General features: G+C 46.9%; 1 protein-coding gene across 2 annotated transcripts in view; it reads left to right on the forward strand.

Annotated features, from left to right (window-relative positions):
• The first annotated feature begins 3345 nt into the window (after nucleotides 1–3345).
• ABHD6 (abhydrolase domain containing 6, acylglycerol lipase) overlaps nucleotides 3346–17098 on the forward strand; it is a 51671-nt gene continuing 37918 nt past the window's right edge. For both annotated transcript variants that reach the window (XM_032868422.1, XM_032868423.1), the window contains exons 1-2: nucleotides 3346–3711; nucleotides 14201–14265. The gene's annotated coding sequence lies outside the window, so the exon portion shown is untranslated. The remainder of the gene's footprint in view (nucleotides 3712–14200; nucleotides 14266–17098) is intronic.

The following is a 17098-nucleotide window of genomic DNA, read 5'->3' on the forward strand; positions in this document are numbered from 1 at the left end:
AAGATTTTTACTTCTGTGTTTCTGAGCTAAGCTTTAGGAGTAATAGTGATCTGATCTTGCTTGGTATGGAATTTAGACTGGCCTCATAGACTGAGTTAGGCTCTGCTCTTTCTTTTTCTATTTTCCAGAAGGGCTTATGAGAGAACAGTATGATCTATTCCTTGAAGGTTTAGACTTGTTTCTAGAACCATCATGGCTTAATGTTTTCCTGTGACTAAAAATTTTAACAATTTCTCTAAAAATTATAAAATTTACTTTTCCTATAGTTGACAACTGATATAATTTACAGGCAAATCAAACTTGATATTATGTAGTGATCCTCTCCATCCTTAATGATTTTTGTTAGTCTGTTATCTAATATTAATATAGCTACACCAGCTCCCTTTTGGATACTATTTTTGAGGTATATCATTTGCTGCACTTTTACTTTTAATCTTTCCAGGTTCCTGTGTTTTAGGAATACCTCTTGAGAAAGTGCCTCTTAGATTCTTTTAACATCCCATTTGACAATTTCAGACTTTTAACTGATGAGTTTAGTTAAATTGCTATGATTATTAGTATATCTGAACTTAGTTTTTTTACTCTTTTTTAGGGGGAGGAGTCTCACTTTTTCTACATGACTTTGGGCTGATTAGCATTTGGGTTTTTTATTGACTTACGGCATTTCCCCCCTTCTACTGATTTGAAAGGTATACGTGTTATTCACATTGTTTTAATGAATACCATTGACATTGTGCCATGCATAATTAACAAAGCCAAAGTTAATGTCTTAAGTCCCTTCCCACCACAAATGTGAAGTCATTGGAACCCTTTAATTTTGACCATCTCATTCCTAATGTATTGTTGTCTCCTATTTTCGTTCTGACCTTGTTTAGACCTGAGAATTGTGATTATTGATGTCATTGTTGTTTTATACTGACAGTTTTGTTTAGATTCACTCTATTTGCCCATTTCTTCACTCATTATTCCTCCTTTCACTTTTTTTTTAAAGATTTTTATTTATTTATTCGAAAGCGAGAGCGAGACAGCAAGAGTGGGAACACAAGCAAGGGGAGTGGGAGAGGGAGAAGCAGGCTTCTCGCTGAGCAGGGAGCTGGATGAGGAACTTGATCCCAGGACCCTGAGACCATGACCTGAGCCGAAGGCAGACCACGAAGGACTGAGCCACCCAGGCGCCCTCACTGCAATTCTGAATCGGGTTGTTTTTCTTATTTCTGAGGTATACCTTAGAAGTTCAATTAGTCAAATGTTCCAGTTGTAAATTCACTTTATCTGGATGTCAGCCTCATTCCTGAAAGGCTGGGGATCCAATTCTCAGGTCTTTGGAGATATTCTTCAACATCTTTTAGCTTCCTATGTTGCCATTCAGAAATTTGCTGGCAATCTAATTCCTTCCTTTGGGAATAAACTGTCTTTTTTTTTTTTTTTTTAAATCTCTAGTTGCTTTTAAGATCTTTTCTTTGTTTTTAGTATTCTGCAGTTTCACTACAATATTTCTTGGTGTGGGTTTCTTATCATTTTTCCTGCTTAGGATATATTATGCTTCCTAAATCTGTAGAATTATGTCTTTTTTTCTGCTCTTGAAATTCTCACCCATTACTACCTCGAGTATGGCCTCTCCCTTCTTCTCTCCTTTGATGCTGCTTAAATGGATTTTAGATCTCAGTCTGTTCTCCCTGTTTGTAAGATCTTTCATATTTTTCATTTCGTATCACTGTGTTGCATTCTGATTAATTTCTTCAGATAGTTCTTCCAAATCACCCTATTTGGTTAATTATGATCTATGAGAATCCTGAACAACTTGCTCTTTGATGAGTACATTGTCCCTGAAGCTCTGAGAACAATTCGATGGGAAAAAGAAAAAAAAAAAGAAAAAACAATTCAATGAAGCAACTCTGTAACCTGAACGATGAGGTAGCCAACAACTTAGAGAGAGATACTCCAGTCCAAGCCAGGGACATTGTCCTTGACTCTGGATGGATTCCAACAGTCTTGACTTAGACTGGTTTTACAAGGTGGCCTCAAAGATGTTCCTTTGCCACATCTCTGAGGCTTCTTGTCCATGACCCATTCTTAAAATTCAAGATCCGCCCAACTCAGCCAGGTTCTGCCAGTCTGAAGGGTTTGACAGGCAGGAGGCTGCCTTTGGGGTGGATTTAAATATGAAGAGAGTCCTGTTGGGCACTGGTCCCACCTAGGTCTAGACTAAGAGGCAGAAAAGGAAGCCATAGATTTGGGATAGCAGAAGACATCAAGCCCCAACACCTCACCCCACATACAGTGCTCAGTACCTAGTAAGTGCTCAGTAAATATTTACTAAATCAATGAATAAACAATTAGATGGAAGAAGTCCATAGAGCAGTGTGGGCCCAAAGGGAATTAATGAAAGTTTCCTGGAGGAAATGACATTTAAGTTGAGGCATGGAAAAGAGGAAGTAGTCAGGCCAAGCAGAAAAGGAAGAGTTCCTAGTAGAGGGAACAGCCCATGCAGAGGCCAAAGTGGTAGAATTCAGCCTGGATGCCCTGAATAGAAGATGATGCTGGAGTGGGAAACTGAGGCCAGCTGCTCAAAAATCCAGACTCTGTGGCAAATAAGCTAGTCAGACAACTGTTTGAATTTAATGGGTGGTAATTTTTATGCTCCGCTGATTTTATTATTTTTTTAATTTTTTTGCCTAATGAGATTTAACTGTCCTTAAAAAGAAGAAATGACCATAAAATCTTTAAAAAAAAAAAAAGAGAAGAAGAAGAAGAAGAAGAAGGAGAAGGAGAAGGAGAAGGAGAAGGAGAAGAAGAAAAGAAGAAGAAAGAAGAAAGAAGGAAGAAGGAAGAAGGAGAAGAAATGACCATAGGGGGGGATTTAATCAGTGGTGACTGAAAGCCTTTCAAGACTGCCATTTTGCCCCCGAAGCTTTGGAGCCAGGTGCCGGGTCTGAATTCCCAATTCTGTCCTTTACAGGCTCAGTCCATGGGCAAGCTCCTCACCTTTCTTCTGATAAAGGAAGCCAATCACAATGCCCACCTTACAGGATTAAAAGAGACAACATGTGTAAGGCAGCGCTGCTAAGCATGCCTGTGAACCTGGGCCTGTCCCTCTGAGCCCTCTGAGAGCAGAGATCCAGTCACTTTGACGGCGCGTGCCGCCAGCCCCAGGAACCAGCAGGTGCTCGGTAAACAATGAACCAATGCCTCGACGAACTCTGGCATCTCCGGATGGAACTGTGGCTCCTCGGGTCCCCACCCCTTCCCCGGCCCCCAGAACTCTTTAGGGGCGGGGCGGGGCGGCGCGGGGCGGAGCGGCCGGCTCTGTGCTCCGCCCTTGGCGCGGCGCGCGAACGCAGTAGGCGCTGGAGCTCTGGCCCGAGCTCTTGAATGCTCGGAGGCAGGTTGCGGAGGTCGGGGTGTGCGAGACCCTCACTTGCCCCTCCGGGTTGAACGCTCGGAGCGGCGGAGCCGAGCAGCTGAGGGTTCTCGTGAGGGGTGGGTGGTAGACCGGACTGGACAGCCGCGGAGCCGCGCGAGGGGCCGGCGCGGGCGGAGCCGGCTTTTCTGTCGGCTGACGCAGGCCGCCGCGCCGCGCCTTTAAGGCGTCCTGCAGAGCCCGGCGCCGGGAACTGAGCGGCGCGGGCACGAGCGCTGCTGCCGGACGCGAGCGGGACTGGGGGCCGAGGACCGGCGTCCGGATCCCGCGGCGCGACCCTTGCGCCTGAGGTCAGAGAGAGTGTGCGCCCGCGGGGCGGGCTGGGGCAGGGGATGCGCTCCTGAAGGTGGGGTGTGTGTGTGTGTGTGTGTGTGTCCGAGGTCTCTCCCTTCGGGCCCGCTGACCCACCCTGCGCTTCCCGAATCGGGGCTGCCTGGTCTCCCTGCAAGCGGAACACCGGGCGAAATGGGTCGGGGACCTGCGCCTCTCTTTCTACTCGGTTCCCTCGCTCCGGCATCAGCCCTAGCGCGCTCCCCTGCAGTGCCTGGACAGATTGGATATTCCCGAATCTAGATGCCCTCACTCCCCGGGCTGCCTACCGCCTAAGCCCCGGGACAAGGTGAGGATGGGTCGGGGACCCATCCTCTTTCTACTCCGCCTCCCACCTCTGGCTCCGGCACCAGCCCCTGTGCGCCCCTCCTGGTGCCTGGATGGTTTGGAGGCTCCTGCACCCTCGTTTTACCACTTCCTGAGGAAAGGCTGCAGTTCGACCTTCCAGCTAATGGTACCTACCCCCGTCCCGCCCCATATATCAGCGCCCCTCGGGACCTCTCCCAGCCAGTACCTACTCCCAGGCGCCTTTAGCTCACCTTTCCTCAGTCTGCCCCAGTTCTCTCGGCCTCATGCCCTCTCCTCCCGCCAACCCTCGAGTTAGGATCCTGGTCCAACCACCCCGACAGCCCGGTGCTGCCCCACAGCCCCCAGCATCCCCCGCCTACACCTTCGCTGCCTTCCTGGCAGCCTTGGAAACTGGGATTGTGTAACGCTGGCTGCAGGGCAGAGCACATGCAAGCTTTGCACCCCTGTACCCGCATTCGAGTGAGGAGGCCAAGTTGAGAGAGTGAATGAAATAGGGAAGAAGGAAGAGGTTGCAGGGGTTGGGGGCGTCTAGAGGCTGTGCAAGCTGGGGTAGGTACCTGGAGCCCTTCTTATGCCTCAGAGTCTGGTTGATTAAGAGGAGGTCTCAGCTTGGACTGGAGGTCAGCATTTTCCTCTCCTCTCCCTCATGGCTAGTCTACCTGGTTGGAAGTTAAGAGTTTATAATATTGTAAGTAATAGCTGACATAGAATATGCAGGTACTGGCTGCTGGACCCTGGGTCCGGCACCTTTAGAAGATTACCCGCTTTTCTTCTCCCAACATCTCCATGCATGAGGGAGGTACCAATGTTATGCCCATCTCTCAGAGGAAGAATGTGTCCCCTTCCCAGGACACACAGGGAATCTGACCTCAAAGCCCCTATTCTGAACCATTAGACTTAATTTTTACCCAATTGTAACTAATAAATTTTTATCAACATTTTTAGAACATAGAAAGTTAGAAATATGAGAAATTGATAACCTGTGTTCTTAGCACCAATTTTTCTAAAAGTGGGTTCTCAGACCAGCAGGGGGTCCTGGGTGTCCTCCTTGGGTAGACTGATGCCCAGAGAGAAGGGGAATGCTGGAGGCCCCACAGCTAGGAAGTACCGGGGCTGGGATGCTAAACATGTCCTGGGATGGTCAGTCCTTACTTCCTGCGCTCCCAGTTCTGCCCCAGCCCATCAGCCTAGGCCCCTGGAGATTCTCTTCCCTCCCCTGTTTGCATCCTGATCTCCCCCTTCCCTCTCTGCTTGCTTTGCTCTAACCCAGGCAGGTGAGCTGCTGCCTTTGCTTAGGCTGTCCCCTCCTTTAGGAATGCCCTCCTTGGAATCTGATGTAGCTCCAGCTCAGCAGTTCCCTCCGGGAAGCACCTCTGATTCCTCCTCTTATAACTGGGATCCTTACCTTCTACCCCCCATTATGGCATTTGAGAAGTTCTAGCTGCATGTGTCTGCCTATGCTTTCTGGTGCACCTGTGCTGGCAGGGTCGGAAGCACTCCCCAGTACCCGTCTAACCATCTGCCCGGTGGAGCCCCAGGACAAAGAGAGAGAGAGAGAGAAAGAAAGAGGTCCATGGGGGTATGGTGTGGTTTCCAAAGTAAGGATAGGCTCAGAATTTCTGAACCCCACACCACCAGACTCCCTTCATTGAGCTACAGCCTGATCATGGGAGAATGGCTCAACATGTCACCCGACATTATAATTACATACTGTGCTTTCGTTTTTAACCCAGAGGATTCCCACCAGAAAATCAGAAACTTGGGTCCAAATCCCTCTGCTTCCACTGCTAGCTGTGTGGCCAGGGGCCCATTACCTCACCTCTCTGAGCCTTAACTTCTGGTAATGGCACCCGCTTCAGAAGGCAGTGGGAAGATTTAGATAAGATAAAGCACACAGCCCAGCGTGTGCTGAGCGCTCAGTGAGGAGCAGCTGTTATGAAAAGTATGAGTGTTGGCCCCCACTTTGAATTACTAGAGACATTAAATCATTACTCAATGACTCACACTGACTCTGCTTAGAGGTGGGCCACAGGATCCCACCAAAGGAGAGGAAAGCATTTTTTTTTTTTAAAGATTTTAAGTAATCTCTACACCCCACGTGGGGTTTGAACCCACAACCCCACAATCAAGAGTTGCACACCACCGGCTGAGCCAGCTAGGTGTCCTGAGGTAAGCATTTTGTGTGTGTGCTCAGAAAGGCCTGTGACCCTTTCTTCGACTCTAAACCATCCATTGCCTTGGCAAAAAGAATCGTCTTTCTGATTTTTAGCTTTAAAAATCTATGAGCTTTGGGTTTTGTGAGGCTTTGCACACCTAGAGTGAGTGTGTGAATGCAGTTCGTGCACTTGTAAGTAACTGAAACTTACTGATACGAGAGGAAAAAAAAAAAGCTTGTTCTTAGAGGTGACCTTGGTTTGCACTGTGTGTTGGTTCAGGCTTATCTTGGGGGTGAGAGGTTTGAATCAAAAGATTTGGAGTGAAGGAAAGCTGGGGTGAGTGTTTTTCCCTAGTATACTGGTAAGCGGTGCAGAGTAGAATTCACCTTCCGTGTCATGTTCTTTAACAACTCCTGGTTATTTTGGTGATTAGATCACTTTTTTACAGTGATGAGTATTCAAAAGTAAAGGACCAGGAATGTCTCCTTCAAAACTAAGTGTTTGGAATATGCGGGGAGGCCAGCTCTGCAGGTTGAAAAAAAAATTTTTTTTAATGTCAGGATCCTAATGTGACTTTTAAGATAAGTTAGGATCTCGTTTGATAATTTTAAGACTGTTAAGGTATTCTAAGGCACATATTTTTGTAAATTTTCATTGTTCCATGGCATTTAGCAGGCTGTGGGACTTTATTTCTGTGACCCTGCAGGGACACAAATATTTTTCGTGCTATTAATATGGTGGCCATCAAATTCAAATTCAGTGAAATTTAAAATTCTTTTCTTAAGTTACACGGGCCATATTTCAAGTGGTCAATAGCCATGAGTGGCCAGTGGCTACTGTATTAGGGAGAGCAGATAGAGAACATTTCCATCTTCCCAGAAAGCTTTATGGGAAGGCACCATTTAGATCGATAAGGCCATGGACAAACTGCATGATTACAGGGTTAAGTTCCATTCTTTCTAGCAAGTCATCTGCAGGCCAAGAAATGGAATGTGCTGAGGATGTCTCCTTGTCAAGGATAAGGATATTACTTAAATCCCCTTAACCTCATTCTGGTTTTCTAGTTCACTGGCTTTTAACACTGCCAGATTCAGAGGATGGGGAGATGGAAGCAAATGCAGTGTCTTCCGGCAATGCTTCTCCATCTTGGCTGAATGTTAGAACCGCCTAGGGAATTTTTTTTAAAAAATACACCTGTCCAGCCTCTGGCCCAGGCCCATTGAATCTGAATCTGTGAGGCAGGTATCCTGGAATCTATATTTTTAAAACGCTCCCTGGGAGATTCTGTGCAGCCAGGGTTGAGAACAACTGCCTTCAAGACTGTGAACCTAGGGGAAAAAAAAAAAAACAACAACCCTGAGGACTGGAAGATGTCATTTTAAGGCAGGTATAGTGAGTGGCTAAGAATGTTCCTCATTGATTTACTATGGCAGTAAATGCAGCGTTGGAGTTGAATGGTCTCACTTCTCCGGAAGGGCTCTCAACTGAGGGCAGCTTTGCCTGCAGGTGCATGTGTCAATGTCTAGAGACACTTCTACTTGTCACAACTTAGGGGTAGCTTCGAGTGGCTAGAGGCTCCCACAGGCGGCTAAATATCCCATTTGCATAGGACAGCCCCCCACAACAAAGAGCTATCCGTCCCAGAATGTCCATCATGCCACAGTTGAGAAACCCCAATCTAGATGCAATTTTTGCAAACCCAAGTTGTCTCTGACCTTGGATATAGTTGTCTTCAAAGAAGATCAGGGTATTCTCCTAAACTGGGCCCTCAGAAAACCTTTTTGATCCATCTTCCAGGCTTTCCAAACCCAGAAGCCACGGAGGGGGTCGCTGCCTGTATTCGGATGTGTTTGGGGCTGCACCAGGGAGACTGCTGATTCAGGGGGACAGGGCAGCCTGTGAAAGGTGTGGGCAGAGGATCTCACACTGCAGCAGGTTGGGATCCTATTCTTTTGTTAAGTAATTATCCATAGTAACCGCAGCCTTTGCCTCAGGCTGTTTTCCAGAGGCTGTGGCTCTGTGACTGTTGGCATGGGGTGTTTGCCATGGGGTGTTTGTCGTGTGATATACTCAGGACAAGATTAAGCCTTGTATGTGGTGAAATTTGGGACCGGAGCTAGGGGCCAGACTGTGGGAGTATAAAAGTTAGCGACACAGACGTGTGTGAAGACTCAAGTGTCCGAGAGCCCCTGGCACAGTGGCACTGTGAGGGGAGAGGGGAGGTGGAGGTGTGGCTGGGCTCCCTCCCTGGGTCTTGGAGGGCTGTTGAGATCTTTCCAGCTGTCCAGAGTAAGGACTTGCTATCTGCCAGTCACTGCTTTGAGCAGTCTCCATGCACCGTCTCATATTGTCCTTTTACCGAGGCCCTAAGAGGTGAAGTGACTTTGCCAAGGTCACACAGCAGGTCAGTAGCAGAGTAGAGATTTGAACCCAGGTTATAAAACTACAAAACTGAATCCTCAGAAGAGGATTTACAGACGGGCTTTGCTTCATGGCCAAGACTTGTGGAATGAGCTGAAACTCACCAGGCAGGAGGCAGAAAAGGCATGCCAGGGAGAAAAACACCATGTGTGCCAAAGGCTTGGAGATGTGAAAGAGTATGACTGATCAGGGATGGTGGCTCATTCAAGGAAAGAGGTGTAGGGGGTGATAGAAGAGGATAATGCTTGAGAGGCAGGTATTAAATCCTATCCTACGTAGCCTTGGAAATCATGCTGAGGGCCACTGTGAGCCACTGGTGGATTGGAGGCAGAGAAGAGCTGTGTGATGTTGGACAGCTTGCTTAACTTCTCTGGGTTGCAACCACCCATCTGGAGAAGGCCTCAAGAACTCAGCGCTCTGATGAAGAATGTTCACTTTGTTGGTGACCATCATGAACAAAGTGAAGGAATGGCCTTGATGGCACTAGTGGGTAGCCCTGTTGATTCATGACCTCCTAGCTTCTCATTTGGTATTGACTAAGTGCCCTCCAAGGGGCAAGGCACTGTGTGTCCGGAAATGCTGTGGCAGATGCAGAGATGTAGTGAGACTCCTCTTGGAGACTTGCAGCCTAGTGGAGGGTATAGCTGGTGTTCTCATGGGTCCTGTGCTTAAAGGCACAGATCACCAGGGCCACAAGAGAGAAGCATCCCTATAAAATACCTGAGGCATGGAGGTTACTAATGACTGGGGTTGGGGTGGTGGTGGTTGAGGGAAGGTACATTGAGGGAGATAACTACTAGGTCTGCCAGAAAGATTTGTAAAGGAGAAAATAGGGGTAGGTCAAGGGTATCTTCCCAGGAGAGAGAATGGGGCAAATGGAGAGAAATAAAAAGCCAGTTCACAGTCCCCAGAGGGTCAGACTATCAGCATCTCTCCTATCTGATTCCCCACAGTTTCCAGGTCACAGAGGGGAAGCAGAAGTCATCATCAGATGAAGATGTTCAGTAATGAGCTTGCCACTTACATACTGAGGTCCCACGCCATCATCTCTCCCTCTGTTTTCAACCCTGGTGTTTAGCCTGGCTCCGGGAGCACCCAGGTCTTGGTCATCTGTCTCTCCCAGCTCCTAGGATGTTTTGCAAATCCGTACAGGACAAGGAGTGGAAAGTGAAATTGGAACTCTTGTGAGAGAGGCAGGATTTCTTGAAATCAAAGCAAGTGATGTTGGAGAACTGCTTGAATGACATGTCAAGGCAGTAATAGATGAGGGTCTGGCAACGTGAGACCTGATGAAGAGAAGGGGGGAAACTGAATTCAAAAATCAGTTCTTTGAAAATCAAAGAGTTAAGCCCTTGAGAGATCAATAAGGTATGTTTGCAGAAACATCCTCTTTAGCACTGTGATCACCAAATGCTAACCGAAAGGATTTATCATGCTCTAAGACAGGCCACGTGAGACTTATTCTTTAAGAATTAGCACAGGATTTCACTTATGACCTCGTTTTCATTTTGTTCGATATTTACTCTTGCTTTTAAAATACATTTGGTTGGAGTGCCTGGGTGGTCAGTTGTTAAGCCTCTGCCTTTGGCTCAGGTTGTGATCTCAGGGTCCTGGGATAGAGTCCTGCATGGAGCCCTGCAGTGAGCCCCACATCTGACTCTCTGCTCAGCGGGAAGCCTGCTTCTCCCTCTTCCACTCCCCCTGCTTGTGTTCTCTCTCTCTCTCTCTCTCTCTCTCTCTTGCTGTCTCTCTGTCAAATAAAATCTTAAAAAAAAAAAAAACATTTGTTTTTTTGTTTTGTTTTTTTATTTGGATTAAGTTCTAAACTGAGCTTCGTTTTTTGTTTTGTTTGTTTTCTTCTTGACTGTGAACTTCCCTGTGTGGCTTCCCTGCTCGTCCCTTTTTGGGATGCTAATTCTCCGGGGGGGGGGGCGCACAGAGATCTCCTATGGGAGGAGATTCTGCTAGAAAGAAGGTGGGGACCAGCTCACAAAGGGCCCCGGATGCTGAGCCTCTGCTGGAAGCCAGAAATCTTGTCCTGATAAAAAAGCTCCAGGCTCTTAATACCAGGGCTCCCTTCTGTCTAACCCAGACTTTGTTCCTGCAGGTAGAAAATGCTATGGACCAACTTCACCTCCTTTAGAAATGACAAAACCCTCTTTAATCTCCTTGCTTTTCCTTTTATTGCGAAGTACAGATTGAGCAATGGGAGACTGTGTTTTGGGTGCTGAGGTTCTATTTTAGGCCCTGTGCCACTGCGTACCCATAGAGAGGGCTATTTTAATTCCTTTCAGTCATGTGGAAAATAATCACTTAAGTGATGCTCTTTCTAGCACTTTACCTCTGAGAGGTGACCTCAGCCGATGACCGTGCATGCAGTCTGCAGGAGCCAAGTGCTGGAATCAAAGCTGGTCCTGGGCTCCCTTAGACTGAAGATGCTGGGGTCTTCAGAGGTGAAAGGTCAAGTGACTTTGGGGCTTCTTTGATCCAGCAGGAGATTTGGCTCCTATTTCTGGAGGGTTTTCTTGTTTTCAACATGATTTCAATCAGTTAGTTAGGTCAGACTCTCATCAGTCTAGATCATGACCCCCCCCCACCACCACCCCAGGCCGATATTTTGAAGGTGCTCGGCTAGGTCAGGTCACATGTTGGGTATGTTATTGCCCTTTTTCTTGGCTAGTACAATTTTTTAGAAGATCTGCTGCCAGATATATAAGCCACTTACCTTCCAGCTGAGCCCCTGATTCTGCTGCCTGCCTTTCCCCCATCTCTGCCTGTGTCCTTTCTCCAGAGAATCGGGTAGCATGATTATCTGGTTCTCTAATTCCCTGCCCACAGGACCAGCCTGGTTAGGCTGAGTTTCCTTGCCCACAGAGCTGCCCCAGGTGGGAGAAGGAAAGGAGAGGGGCTGTGGGCTTGGCTGGTTCTTAAGTAAGAACCCCCAGAGGGAACCAGTTGCTGGCACTTTGACACCAAGTGGGACCAAGGGCTCCTCTTATTAGTACCTCTCCCAGAACCGCCAAGGAGCTATGCATTTCCAGTTCATACAAGGGTCTGGTTGCAGGATGGAAATCCTTGTCTTCTCCTTTGAGGACTGAAGTTCCTGTCAAACTGACTTAACCTTTGGATAGTCACACAGGACAGGAACCCTTCCTGGTCTTTGTTATCTTAGGAGGCAGCCTGGCTTTTTAGCTTGTGTAGAGGGAGAGAGATTTGCAGGTGAACAGCCTTCACATTTGTGCTTCTTCCCTTACCATGTGAAACAATTAAGGTTTGGGCCATTTTAACTAACACAGAGTACAGGACTGGCTGGGAGAACTCTGTGATGATAAAAATGATCTCTATGTCCACTGTCCAGTCTGGTAGCCACATGGGGCTCTTGAGCACATGAAATGTGGCTAATGCAAGGAGGAACTGAATTTTTCATTTTATTTAATTTTGGTCAATTTAAAGTCACAGGTGGATAGTGGCTAATTTTGATCAATTTACAGGTGGGTAGTGGCTGCTATATAGGACAATGCGGGGTAGACCATTCTATTTGAGGACTTTATATTATACTTTGTAATAAAGTAGAGAAAACCTTATACATAGTAGCAACTCAAAAGATACAAAGGGTATCAGTGACAAGTCTTCCTCATCTGTCTCTAGTCTCCCAGTTTCCCTTCCCAGTGGCAGCCAGTTTCTCATGTATCCACCCAGAAATATTTCACACATATATAAACATTACATCTCTTTCTCTTTCTACCTCCCTGTCCTCTTTCACTCCTCTCTCCTTTAATGCAAGAGGTGTTATTCTGTCCACTCTCTACGTTCCTGGGGCTTTGTTTGTTTGCTTGTTTGTTTGTTTTAGAGGCAGGGAGCAGCAGAGGGAGAGAGAGAATCTTAAGCAACCTCCACACCTGCACAAAGCCGGCAGTGGAGCCCAGTCTCATGACCTTGAGATCATGACCTGAGCCTAAATCAGGAGTTGGACACTCAACTGACTAAACTGCCCAGGTGCCCTTGTTCTTTGGTTTTTTGAGTTAATAATGAACCTTGGAGGTCATTATTTTAATGGCTCACATTTAATTTTACTTGTATTTAATGGCTATACCTAATACACCTTTACAAAGTTATACCATCTTTTACTTAACAGGCCCCCCTTAGAAGTGGGCATATGCATTAATTCCATGACAGATACCTTTGGCCATGACAGATACCTGCTGGAACAACTAACTTGCACAAGTGGGATTTCACACATTAGGTATAAAACACAGACTCTTAGAAGTGAGACGATCAGGTCGAAGGAATGGTTTACATTGCCTCGGATTTTTGCTGGATCGCCACGCATAGAGCACGTTGATGAGAATAGAAGTTGTGCCTACGGAAGAGCGCCCGTTCCCCTCAGCCTTGGCAATGGTCTGTTAGTGAACTTTTTATTCGTTGCCAGTGTGATAAATCAAGCCATTACCTTGTAGGTTTAGCATTTTTCTTATTATAAATGAGATTGAGGGTCTCTTTGTATGTTCAGGAGTCTTTTCCTTTCTGGTAAATTGGCTGCTCAGATCATTTGTCCCTTTTTCTGTTGGATTTTTGGTTGTTTTAATTGATACATAGGAGGAACCTTCTTTTCATTCAGGAAATTAGTCTGTTGCCTCTGATTTATATTGACAAATCTTGATCTTGGTCAGGGTCTCTCTTTCCCTGTGGCATTATTTGAAAGCATTTCATGTGGTGAACATATTAATCTTCTTGTTATGGCCTCTGTGTCTTATATCTGACTTAGACATTCCCCGTGGAGGTATTTTCAAACAGGTCGCTTGTTTTCTTCTAGAACCTCCATGGTTCCATCATGGTTCCTCACTGACTCCCCTGAAATAGTTCAGGGGTTTTGTGGATTTACCTTCCCTTGCCCGGCTCCTCATTCTCCTGCTATGGTGCCTTTGCCATTGGCTTTCTGTCCAGCCCTGGTTTTGAGGGCCTTCTCACTAACCACTCTGGGAGAAACCTGATCCTCATTTGTCCACTGGTTGCTTCCTTTCTCCTTTTAAAAAATTTTTTCCTAAATTTTTAAGTAATCTCTACACCCAACATGGGGCTCAAACTCACAACCCTGAGATCAAGAGTTGCATGCCCTACCCACTGAGCCAACCAGGCGCCCCTTCTCATTCCTTTCTGAGTACAACTGTGAGTTAAACCCTAATCCGAGTGGAGAAGGTGAGAGTCAGTCTTTATTTCCATCCCCCCACCCCGTTACCTTTCTCCCATTGCCTCCCAGATATCACCAGGTCAGTCCCTGCTCTGTCCTCTTGCTGCGGATCCCCTTGACTTTCTCCTTGACTTCCTGTGTGCCTTCCTTGCCCGGTCTCATTATCTGACACACCCTGCCCTTTGTACCGGTTGCTTAATTGGGGTGGGTGACTTGAGCCAGAGGTGGGCTATAAAGCTGTGGGATATTTGTACTCTGCCTGTGCCGAGGAGGAGAGCGCCCCACCTTGCTCTCAGCATTCTGTGGCTGTTAGCACTTCATTCATGTGCTCTAATATGATTTAATGCTTTGTCATTTTCTTTCCTGTGATTCCAGAATCTCATTTTCGCTTCTGCCAGAGCCAGTAGCAGTTGGGGAAAGAAGGCCGTGTTCTTTGAAGAGTGAGTATGGATTTTTAACACTGTCGATTACAAAAAAAAAAAAAAAAAAAGGCAGCCCTTGATGAGCTTGGGTCCCCTCTGTAATCTTCCTCAAAACCCCTCCCAGGCCAGCTTGTGGTGGGTGATTTTTCTGGTTCAGTAGGTCTGATGGGGAGGGGTTTGGGCCCCTGAAGGGCAGAGACATGCCCACTAGGGACAGTTCTCAAAGACTGTGCCAGGAGCAGGGCTCTGAGCTTCAAGGGAGTCTGGAAGATCTGAGCCTCTGCGAGGGAATCAGGGTGCTTTCCTGGGGAGTGTGTTGCTCGAATTAGCCCTGAAGGTGGAGAGGAGTTCATTTAGCAGCCAGGACATGGGGTTCCTCCCCATGAAGGGAACAGCCTGCGGAAAGACAGAGCAGGAGGCTGTGCGGGGCTGGCATGGGGACAGGAGCTGGTCACTTGGGGTGCATGCAGAGATGTGGGAGTTGATCCAGGAAGTTGGGTTGGGATCGTATGAAGTGCTTTGAGTTCACATTCGCCCAGGGCAGCCTAATGTATGGTGGGAAGTGTGATGGTTGCCCTGGCAACTAGTGTTAGGGATGAGACAGAAGAGGAGCAAGAAGAAATGAGGATCTGGACCCAGGGCCACGGCTGAGGGAGCTGTGGTCTGACTCATACCTGCTGGAGTTTGTCTTCCTCCCCAGCATTGCTAGGTTATGTTGGACAACATCAGCCTCAGGAATTGGTGGCAGGAGGCTTTCAGAGGTATAACCCCCCCCACAAAGCTATGTTCCTCTTCCTGTGTGGCTCTGCCATGCTCTTAAAATGTGACAGGTATCACTGAAAAACTGAACTCTGAATTTTATTTAGTTAAATTTAAATAGTCAGGTGTTGAACGCCGTAGTCTGTCTAGACTCCCACAAGTTGGCTCCAGTGCTGGCGCCTCTCCAGCTCTGCGTAACAGGAGTGGGAAGAGTGAAAGATGTATCAGAGTCTGGGAGGCTAGATGAATTGGGGAGACTGTCGGCAGAAATGAAGGAGAAGGGGGAGAGATGAGTCTGGAACATGGTGAGACTGTTGGGTCATGCATGTGCTCAGACATGCTTTTAGAAAAGTCTGGAAGGGGGTTTCTGGCCAGGCATGTTGAGTTTTGTATTTCCTGAAGGAGGGAATGTTGGAGGATGTAGGGATGGAGAACTCTCCAAGGAAGACTGTGAGGAGAACATTTTGGGATTATCAGAGGACAGGATGAGGAGAGCATGATGGGAAGATCAGGAGAGGAGAACATCATGGGAATATCAAGGGGGAGAGAGAGGAGAGCATCTCAGGCCAGGTGTGCTCGTTTCAACAGCAGCGCAGTCAGGGGCACCCGGCTGACTCAGTCAGTAGAGCATGTTAACTCTTGATCTCAGGGTCATAGTTCAAGCCCCACGTTGGGCATGGAGCCTACTTTAAAAAAATTAATTAATGATTAATCAATAGTAGGGCTGTGAGAACTGCAAAGCACAGAAGATGAATGGACTCAGCCAGACTGAGGGGGGGACAATAAGACAAGGTGGGCATGGAGTTGGGCACCTCGTGGCAGGAATCCTAGGGGCCATGCCATGCTTTCAGTGATGAGTGGGCAATCTTAACTGCTTATTTGGAAATTTCAGTGTGATTTTCCTCCATGATGGAGATGATATATATGACAAGAAGTTAGAACTGCCCATTTCTTGGGGCGCCCAACTTACTCACTCAGAAGAGCATGTGACTCTTGATCGTGGGGTCATGAGTTCAAGCCCCATGTTGGGTGTAGAGATTACTTTAGGAAAAAAAAAAAAAAAACTTCCCATTTCTTGAATTATTGTTTCATCAAGTCCTGGGGCCTCCACATAAGAGAATCCTAACCATCTTAGTATTTTTTCTAGCTGTTGATCATTAGTGATAGTTTTGAGGGATTGGTTTACTTTGACAAGAACCTACTTTCAAAAAACAGTGTTGGGTGGTTGCAACAATATTTCAGGGCTTGGATATTACACTCAGATTTTAGGAACTTAGCGTTTTCCTTGTGGAAAACATTGTAGAAAGAATTTGCAGCCTCCAGTGGTTACTCCATGAATGGAGGTTGTGGCTCTCACCTCGTTGGCTGTGGTGGTGGTGGTGGTCCTGGTTATTAGCATTGCTGTCATTGTTACAATAATCATTATTTTGAAGAGACCAGGGCTTCAGTCTGTCACATATGATGGTGTAGGGGTAAGATATCTAGGGAAGGGCAAGCTTCTTTGAAAATGCTTCCCATTCTGTTTTTTCTTAGAATTTTGCATTATACCCTAAGATGAACATATTGGAACTCAAGAATTCTCAGTTTTCAAAATCAGGGAGAACATGGAAAGCCAGTCATGATGCATTATGCCTTACTTTTCACCCCAGACTAGGCACTTGGAGGTGCAGTGGGTACGTGGATCCACTGGTGTGTCCTCTATCCAGTTAGTGTTCACCCCTGTGTTCAGAGACGCACAGCTTGGACACTGACAGGAGGAGGCCAAGGGGCAGGCTCCAGTCTGGGATGTGAGAGTGTGTTACTCTCCCTGGTGTCCTAGCAGCCAGCTCTCTTCTTCCTAAAGTATCTTCTCTTCACACTGTGCCACGAGGCCACGGACATCATTATCATTAACCCTGGGATGCGGTGTTTTTATTTACAAGATATGTAAAAAGAGTACATTTTTTTACCACCTTTTTCAACCTTTTTCGATAATTCAGGCAATATGCATTGTCAAGACACAGTTTGCCTGGTACTGTTTTAGGTTCTGGGAACATGCAGCAAGGAATAAGATTCTTGAGGGGGGCAAACCAGATCCTCCTCTTTAATTGCC

Source organism: Lontra canadensis, unplaced genomic scaffold (genome assembly GCF_010015895.1).
Source record: "Lontra canadensis isolate GAN:19392208 unplaced genomic scaffold, GSC_riverotter_1.0 scaffold35, whole genome shotgun sequence".
NCBI classification, from domain to species: Eukaryota; Metazoa; Chordata; class Mammalia; order Carnivora; family Mustelidae; genus Lontra; species Lontra canadensis.